We start from the raw sequence: 10,212 nt of genomic DNA, 5'->3' as shown, positions 1-10,212 counted from the left end.
CACTTCAAAGTGAAGAAGTGGCCCCCCACGTGCTGTCTAAGGACCGCCAGCAAAGCGGATTTTAAAAATCCACATTTTTGCAGCTGTTGGCAGCTGCTCTCGTGGAAAATTGAGCCATTTCACACAAAATTGACATCAGAAGAAACAGCGGGAAATATGTCACAAATAAGCCACAATGATACTAGAAATAGGTTTGTGCGGTGGGTCGTGCTCCTGCTTCACAGCACCTGGGCTGTTCAGATGTCGGGTTGAATCCAACTCAGCCTGGGTAGTGTTTGCATGTTCACCCCTGTCTGTGGGGGTTTCCACAATGCAAAATTTTCCATTACACATACATACACTTTCTGACCCGCTTGTCCCATACGGGGTCGCGGGGAACCGGAGCCTACCCGGCAACACAGGGCGTAAGGCCAGAGGGGGAGGGGACACACCCAGGATGGGACGCCAGTCTGTCGCAAGGCACCCTAAGCGGGACTTGAACCCCAGACCCACCAAAGAGCAAGACCCAGTCCAACCCACTGCGCCACCGCACCATTTCCCATTACACACACACACACATTTTCAGAACCGCTTGTCCCATACAGGGTTGCGGGGAACCGGAGCCAACCGGGTAACACAGGGCGGAAGGCCGGAGGGGGAGGGGACACACCCAGGACGGGACGCCAGTCCATCATAGGGCACTCCAAGCAGGACTTGAACCCCAGACCCACCGGAGAGCAGGACTGTGGTCCAACCCACTGCGCCACCGCACCCCCCTCATTTCCCATTACATTTACATTTATTCATTTAGCAAACGCTTTTGTCCAAGCGACGTACGTCTCAACAAAAGTACAATTTATGCGTTACATTAAGAGAAGGAGACATGGCTGCAGACTTGTGACTCAAGTAAACCTACTTTGTTACCTTCCACTTGCTGCACTGATGTTAATTGTTCAATAATTTAATAATAACCAATTTTGTGCATGCGTGTGTGTGTGTGTGTGTGTGTGTGTGTGTGTGTGTGTGTGTGTGTGTGTGTATTCCTCCTAGCCGAACACCCAGTGACTCCAGGATAGGCTCTGGATGCTGAGACGAACACAAGTACTCGATAAAAGCCAATGAAATATGTACAAATAACTGATTTAGAACACAAGTCTGCCAGCTCTACACATCTTCAGTGGCTTCACACCTCAATATGACCCTTTAGCATGTTTACATTTATTTATTTAGCAGATGCTTTTCTCCAAAGCAACTTCCAGTGAACTCTATGTAGTGTTACCAGCCCACACACCTTATTCACCGTGGTGACTTACACTGCTGGATACACTACTTACACTGGGTCACTCATCCATACATCAGTGGAACACACTCTCTCTCTGTCATTCACACACTCTGGGGGAACCTGAACAGCATGTCTTTGGACTGTGGGAGGAAACCAGAGCACCCAGAGGAAACCCATGCAAACACCCCACAGACTGAAAGGGGATCAAATCCTTGTCCTCTTGCACCACCCAGGTGCTGTGAGACAGCAGCGCTACTCGCTGTGCCACTATGCTGCTCGCTGTGACATTATTGTGTTTTACTTTTTTGGCACCTGATCTCATGTCAGGCGGCCCGAAGCTACCCTGCGGAGCAGGACGTGCTACAAAAACAGTACACGTTTGCAACAAGGCATGACTGATGAAAGTTGCTCTTATCTCCTACTTTCCCTGATCGCTGTCTCTGTCTCGCAGGAAGGAGCAGGTGCGACTCCCGCGTCCCCGTCACCGGAAGTCATAGCAACAGCGCGAATGCAAGCGACACCCGAGAACGTGGACGTGGTGGACGGGACGCGGACTTAGCGGCGCACATTTTTGCCGCAGCCTTTTTGGGGTGCGTTCGTGGGCGATCTGCGTCGATCCTGCGGCTTTTGTCCGGAGGGGGCAGAGGAGGTGCAAGAAGAGGGGGAGGAGCCAAGGTCACAAGAGGAGGCAGGCCGCGGACGGGGACGAACTCGTACGACTGGTTAGGCACGCTATAGAAATTGCTCAGGAGGACATGATGAACGACTTCAATTAGCGGTTAGATCATGCAGCTCCTTCCCGTTCCTCTGGTATTTTTCAGTTACAAATGTATTTCTTTACTTATTTACTTAACAAATGCTTTTATCCGAAGGGGCCCGCATCGCTAACAATTCCACGCTTGTGCATATTTGTCTAGCTCAGTGTTTGCTGAAGCAATCCAGGCTAGGTGGCCCTCAAAGGTACAACAGCAGTTACCCTGCGAGCGTTCAGTCTTCCCGACGGTTCCTTGCGGTCGATACGAGGTGCATCGCTCGTTCCGGTTGTTTGCGATGACATTAATGGTCGCTGCTGAGTCTTTGCTCCTTTTCGCTCCTTTTTTGCTCTTCGATCATTTCATTTTTGGTCCTAGTGCTTCCGAGAGCCATCGGAGCAGATGGAGAAGAAAAAAAGCGGACCTGAAGCAGCGATCCGGAGTGCCACCGTACCATACCTGAACCTGTCAGATGAGGAACTCCCACTCCAAGGTTGTCACCACCTGCACGAGCAAAAAAAAAAAAACCACATTTTCTTTTGTCCAAAACACATAAAATGAGAGTTCCTTCAAGACCTTTGAAACCCACTTTCTAAGACAAACACTTTCATATATAAATTTTCTTTATTTATACGTTCTAGTACATCCCGGAAAGCAACATGTTCCGCTGTTATACTTATTTTGGATTTACCCCTTCAGGCAGAGCAGACAGCATGGTTCCACAATCAGCGGGGAAGTACTTTTTACTCAGTTTACCCGCCAGTAATATGTTCACAAAGGAGTTTCGACCGAAACATGCAAAGATAGAACCCTTGGGCACCAGCGCTGAGGGAGAGCGAAGAAGGCAGTGTCTCCTGACTCTTCCTCGGCTGCTCTATGCAAACAAGTGGACATGCTCTCCAAAAGCAGGACTCTGCGTGTGTGTGTGTGTGTGTGTGTGTGTGTGTGTGTGTGTGTGTGTGTGTGTGTGTGTGTGTGTGTGTGTGCGCTGTGGCTGCTCATTAACCATGTCCCAGATGGCAGAAAGGGTTAGGATGCTGTAAGCAACAGTCGGCAAACACGGCCCCTAAAGAGGACCTTTACACTGAGATAAAGCACCGCTGCTGACCATCCTGTTGAACACATGGACCGTGTGCGTTAGAGACAGAGGCGCATCCTGTCTGCGAGGACGGATCCCCGCGCGTATCTCCACAAACAAACACGCAGCTCTGATACGAGCTGCCGAACTTCACCTTCTTCCTCGCGTCGCTGCAGTTCTTTAAGTTCGTTTATTTGCGCAGCGCATGGCTTTTCCAAAATATTTTTGCAAAATATTCCACCTCGCACTCATCTAATATGAGCATCAGCGTGTGTGTGAAAAAAATTATGACGCATTAAATCCAGCTTGGATGCATCATGCCGTCGTGTATTTTTGCACCTGGGGAAATAAGGTCTTTCTGGATCTGTGGATGCTGTGTGAGTGGCTGTGTGAGCTCTGGCTCCTTGACTCATCGATAAGGGAACCACCAGGAGCCTGGGGACACTCCACTCCCACCCCCAGCAGCCAACAACACAAGTGGGGGTGGGGGGGGGGGGTCATTCTGTGGACTCCTGCCAAGCTGGAGATATCCGATCCACCCGGATTCGGGGCGTGAAAGCTTGCGGACGCCAAACAAAGCATGGCTGTAGGTGCCGACTGCGAGTTTCAGGCAGCATGGGAACCTGCCGGCTGCACGGAGGCTTGTCTCATGAGTCACTAGTGAGCCGTTTGCCTGTCGCTGCAGAACCAGCGGGCCTGCACCCCCCCCACCCCCCCGAACAGGAATGAGCGTGACTGAAGGGGCTCCGAGTTATAGCAGAAGACCAGCAGTCTCAGCGCAGCAGCTCCCAGGAACCTGTAGCCCTTCAACACTCTTTACCTATTATGCAACCTGATTATACAACTCCTTTAATGCAATAAAATTGTAGGAATAAAATAATATATAGTGCATCAGCGGGTAGCCAGGTAGCCTGTGGTCAGACTGTCACCTCGATTCTAAAAAGACCAAGGTTTAAATTCAGCTACCACTGTACAACCCTTGACTAAGGTATTTACCCTGAATTTATACCTGTCAGGTGGATCCTACCAAGTGGTTTGGCAGGACTCGCAATCACCCCTTCAGTCTCTCTCAACTGGCGTCCCACAGGGCTCGGTACTGGGCTCCCTACTCTTCTTAATCTACACGTCTTCCCTCGGCCCTGTCATCGCCTCCGATGGAATTCTCCTGCCACTGCCGCACCAATTTTACCCAGCTTTTCCTCTGCTTTCCTCCTGGACATTCAGACATTTCCTCGCACATCACTGTCTGCCTCTCAGATATCTCTACCTGGATGTGTGATCACACCTGCAGCTCAACCTCTTCACAACAGAGGTCCTTCATCTCTCAACTGGTCCATCTTCCTGTTGAGAACTCTCTGTCAAACACAACTCACTCATTTTGCCTGCCTCAGCAAAGAGTGTGGGAGTTACAACTGACTGAAAATATATCGATGCCACAACTCGGACCTGCAGATACATCCTGCGTAACATCCGGAGGACCCGCCCCTATCTCACGACAGACCCTATGCAACTCCTTGTTCAAGCCATGATGATATCCCACCTGGATTACTGTTGAACTGTGCTTGCTTGGTGGTCCCACGCACAAGAAGTCCAAAATCAAAGCACATTCTAGTGGAATGCCCCCCCGCCCCCCACTCAGAACTGCTGAATCGCTCTCTAAATTCTAGCAGGGTCTCAAAATTCATCTCGTTCAGATTCACTTCTCCCCTGATCTTGTAAGTACATGATAAACGTGTTTATGTTTAATAACTATTTGTTGAATAATGGATAAACCTTTTTGTAGCCACTCATGTGATGTACACTGCTTCATATGGTACAATGTAACAAATTGACTGTATTCTGGAATCGTGTGTCTGCATCCAACTATCTCCTGCTGATTTAATGCACTCTTTGTATTGTTCTCTGAGACGTTCGTCACCTTGGCGAAAGCCGTCTAAATTAATGAATGTAAATGTTGATGATACAATAAAAATTACCCAGCTGTATCAGCGGTAAATCACTGTAAGGAGCTCGGTGTACAAACCCAGCACTGCCAGTCACTTTGTGGCACAAAGCGGAGAGGAAAAATTTTCTCAAAAGAAGTGGTATTCCTAGTGCTCTGTTTTCCTTCACAATAATATTATTCTCTGGTTCCTTTTAGAGGGATGGGATTTTGGTGCTATTGCACTTAAGAAAGACGCAGCGCTAGACGTTGGAAGGTTTGTTGAGAAAGAGCCGCACTGGCTGCAAGAAACTTGTCAGTACTCTTCCTATTGGACGCAGCTCAGTTTATCAACATGTTTACAAACGTGAGCTGGCAGACAGGTTATCCCACTTGGAGAAAGTGGCTCAGAGCCGCGGGCACTTGCGCGTCCCTGGAGAAAGCGAAGGGCTCTTCATCGCCGTCCTCGGGGCTGGTTCCTGCCCGTGATGAGTGTCGGCCGCTCTTCCTGTCCGTTGACGCTCGCGGCCTCCGCTTCCACGGTCCCGGGATCCGACACTGCGGCTCAAGCCGAGCAGGTCACGCTCAGGCTGTAAAACCCTGCGTTGGATCACACGAGATTGCGTTCGTTCCGTTTTGGGCCACTGCCATCCAACCAATGAGAGATGGAGCCAAGGAGACTTTGGGAAGGGCAATGGACCTCCACAGAGTCACTGAAACACAACCCTCACCAGGTGGCATCTGACCTCCACACCTTGATGTAGGCTCAACTGTGCCACGGCTGTGCTGAGGGTTAGGTTGTGGAAACCAAAAAGACAAGCCCTTGTGGGTTAAATCCCACTGCACCTCGATATTAGAACAGTTTGCAAGGAATTACATGCTGTTGATTCAAGATGATGTGGGAAGTTGCCGATGGACCCTTGTATCCTTAACCTGAATTACTCCAGCTAAATACAGTAAACAAGCAACACTGTTACCTAACAGGGTGGTACAGTGGAGCAGCAGGTGGCACTGGTACCTCACAGCTCCTGGGCTATGGGTTCGACCTTCGACTTGTCTGGGCTTTGCATGTTCCTCCATATGCACCAGGTTCCCCCTACAGCCTGGGGATGCCTCAAGGAAGAGGTCCAAAGCTGCGAAAAGGGCCAGCATCGCTTTTACTTTCTGAGGAGGCTCAGGACATTTGGAGAGCGTAGTAAATGTCAATGTAATGTGGAGAGCAGGGGACACTGCTGATGTGGACGGTGTCTTCTATGCAGCTGTACGCTGGGACAATGGCGCTGCTACAGGTGAGGTCTACAAATGGATGATGGGTCGTCTCACTGCCCGGAAGTAGTGGAGGTATTGTCAGGATATACGACCTTTATTGAGCCCAAAGGGGGGATGCGGTGGTGCAGTGGGTTTGGATGGGTCCTGCTCTCTGGCAGGTCTGGGGTTCGAGTCCCGCTTGGGGTGCCTTGTGACGGACCGGCGTCCCATCCTGAGTGTGTTCCCTCCCCCTCCGGCCCTCTGCCCTGCGTTGCCGGGTTAGGCTCTGGCTGCCCGTGACCCTGTATGGGATAAGCGGTTTCAGCCTGTGTGTTCTCGGTTCTGGCTCCGTTGCGATGGAATGACCTCCCCCTCTCGCTCAGAACTGCAGAAACTCTGTCTACATTCAAGAAGGGTCTGAAAACTCACCTTTTCCAAATTCACTTCGTCCAAGATCTCTCCAGCTCACGTGTGGTGTAAATGTTCATGCACCGTACCCTCATGATCATCCCCAGAAAACCCTTTACACAGCCGCTACTCCGGCACCGTACGTGAATGTTTGTGTATCTTATTAAAAAAAAAAAAAAAAAAAAATTGTAGGAAGGTGATCAGGATTCATCTATCCTGCGTTTTATGCACCTACTCAAGCGATTAACATCGGTGCATCAAGTGGAAAGTAGAATACTAGGTTTACTTGAGTCACACGTCTGAAGCCACGTCTCCTTCTCCTAAAGTAATGCACAAATTGTATTTTCGCTGAGATGTACGTCGCTTTGGAGAAAAGCGTCTGCTAAACGAATGAATGTGAACGTCAGTGTAAGTGTAAATTTCAGCTGCTCGACAGCGGTGGTCATCGTTGCCCGATTCTCCTCTTCGCAATGCGCCATAAACGTTCAACAGGAGACAGATGTGGACTGCTGGCCGGCCAGTCAAGTACGCACACTCGGTGTCTGGGAAGCCACGCTGTTGTAGCACGTGCACAACGACGCCTGGCATTGTCCGGGGAAAAGACGTTGCCTTGATGGCAGCATATGTCTCCCTAAAATCCCAATATACACCTCTGCGTCAAGGGTACCTTCACACATATGCAAGTCACCCGTGCCGTGGGCGCTGACGCTGACGCACCCCCGCACCATCACAGATGCTGGCTTTCGCACCTTTCGCTACCAACAGTCTGGATGGTCCTTTTCGTCTTCGGCACGGAAGACTCGACGTCCGTCTTTCCCGAAAACAAGCTGACAAGCGGACTCGTCCGACCGCAGCACAGGTTTCCGCTGCTTTTCGCTCCATCTGAGATGAGATCGGGCTCAGAGAACTCGGCGGTGTTCCTGCATAGCATTGCGTGACAGTGTTTCAGGTTGCATTTCTGGATGCGGCGGCGGACCGTGTCAAGTGACAATGGTTTTCCGAAGAACTCCCGAGCCCACGTGGCTATATTTATCGCGGTCGTATGACGCTTTCTCGTGCCGTCTGAGGGCTTGAAAGTCAAGCACATTCATCAGTGGTTCCCGGCCTTGCCCTTTACGCGCTGAGAATTCTCCGGATTCCCTCAGTCTTTTCACAATATTATCTACTGTAGAAAGTGAAAGACCTAAATTCTTTGCAATCTCGCGTTGAGAAACATTCTTTTTGAACCGATTGACTATTTTCTCACCAAGTTTGGCTCAAAGCGATGAGCCACGAGCCATCCTTGCTTGCAAAGACTGTGCCTTTGGTGGACGCTCCTTTTGTACCCAACCACGATACCCTCACTTGTTACCGACTAACCTGCCTATTGCGGAATCTTCCAAAACGGTGTCACTTGAATATTCTATAAACTTTTCACTCTTATTTTGCCTCTGCCCCAACTTAGAGTGTGTTGCAGGCATCAAATTCTAAATTTGTTTACAGCCGGAACATTAAAAGTCATTGTTGTAAATCCGTTATCTATCTGTCCGGACTTCCAGGATCAGCCCCGGACCACCGGGACCCTGCACTGGACAAGAGCCTGATGAGGAATGGGTGGATGGAAGCTACCTTCCGCAGTGGCACTGATACGGGCTTATTGTTGCAATTCACACCATGCTCCGTAAGCGTATTTTAAAGGACCCCATGTCATGGGGGGGGGTTGCACTCTGCACCGAGGTAAAGGGCAGACACTGTACCCCCACACAAACATCCCAATTTTCCCGCAGCGCAGGTTCCCGAGACAATAAGGGAGGCACGCAGCGGCAGGCGCTCATGAGAAAGCGAAGAGCGGCTCTCGCTGTGCCGGCGAGGCGGGGCCAGAGAGCCGGAGCACCGGGCACCTGGAACCTGCAGAACAGGTGGGAGGCCGGGGGCGGGTTCCTCTTAGCCATTCCTTACATAATACACAGCGGCCTCCTTTCTCACACGCACTGCGTGAATGTCGTGGCCCCATAGACAAAACATCGTATTTGCGTACGAATTGCAATACAGCGAGACGCAAACTTTCTCAGACCGCCGACGTGATTTGCCTCCCCTTTCGACGGCAGGATGAGCGCATCGCGGATACTTGCTGCCCACATAGGGCACGTTTCTCACGTGGCGTAAAGGCAGCGTTTGCGCCGCGACCCTTCACCAAACAGTCCATGCGCACTGCAGCACGAGCCGTGAACCTGAAAGGGGGCTTTTCGGTTTTAATTCTGGTGGCCCAAGGATACGCGCACGTTCTACTCCTCCCAGTACACCTTCTTTGAACGAGGTGTGTCTAGCGCTGGGCTGGAAGCGAAAATTACAGTCATTTGGATCACCTGGGGGGGTGCGGTGGCACAGCGGGTTTGGCCTGTGCCTGTTGTCTGGCGGGTCTGAGGTTCGAGTCCCGCTTGCGGTGCCTTGTGACAGACTGGCGTCCCGTCCCGGGTGCGTCCCTTCCCCCCTCCGGCCTTATGCCCTGTGTTGCCGGGTTAGGCTCCGGCTTGCCGCGACCTCGCTTGGGATAAGTGATTTCAGACAGCGTGTGCGTGTTGATCTCCTGGGCTGGAACTGAAATGCACTCGTCTATTGTGACACTTTAACCGACACCTTTATCTCCACCAACACACAGTGCTAGTTTCGCATACTAAACATTTTTAAGTTGACTTTCTCATTTATCTCGCATAGTCTCCTTACCGTACAAATCCGGGGTAAGCACCTTGCTCGAGGGTAATAGAGCAGGAGGTGGGATTCGAACCCGGTTCCCCCAAGCAGAAGGGAACAGCGCTATCCGCTGAGCCACCTAACGAGGGTGTAGTTACGAATAAGAGGTGCCCACATGGGTTGCTGTCCCTACGACTGCCTTTCAGAGCAGCGTCGCAGGGAATATCGCACAGTGTAACACTGCAAGGCTGGATCAGTACTGTGTACTGGTAATCGACTGGCACGCGCACACACACACACACACACACACACACACTTTGGCTTGAACATCTCACAGAGAAAAACAAACAGACACGCACTCATACACCCAAATATAGTAATGACACAAAGGCACGCACACAAATATAAAAGCTCCCCCAAGCGTACACACACACACACACACAAGTTAATGGCATGAACATTCTCCGCATGGGAGGTTCAAGTTTGGGCACATTTGCAGGACAGTTTCCACCACTGGCGTTCCCTTCTGCTCACTGCTGGCTGTCATTTCCAGTGTTCAGCTGCGCCGTCCGAGTTGCTCAGGCAGGAGCCCCGACGTGACAGAAGGGAGCAGAAAACCCAAGAGCCGAGCCGCACGCTTCGTGCCTCCGTCCGCAAACCTGTCGCTCCGCGCAGATGTCACTTTGATTAGAAAGAGGACATTACCGCTGCCTTCTCCTTTCTTCTACGTACCCACCTTGCAGCTACGCCCGGCTTCGGAGCACAGCCGTTCGGCGAAGTCCCCGTAACGGGTCCGAAACAGAGAATCGGCCCTCAGCTGGCCCACGTTTCTTTATGAACAGCCCGCCGTTGTTGGTGTTACTGTAAAAAAAGG

The sequence above is a fragment of the Scleropages formosus genome, chromosome 3 (genome assembly GCF_900964775.1).
Source record: "Scleropages formosus chromosome 3, fSclFor1.1, whole genome shotgun sequence".
NCBI lineage: Eukaryota > Metazoa > Chordata > Actinopteri > Osteoglossiformes > Osteoglossidae > Scleropages > Scleropages formosus.
This window is presented reverse-complemented; position numbering follows the sequence as displayed.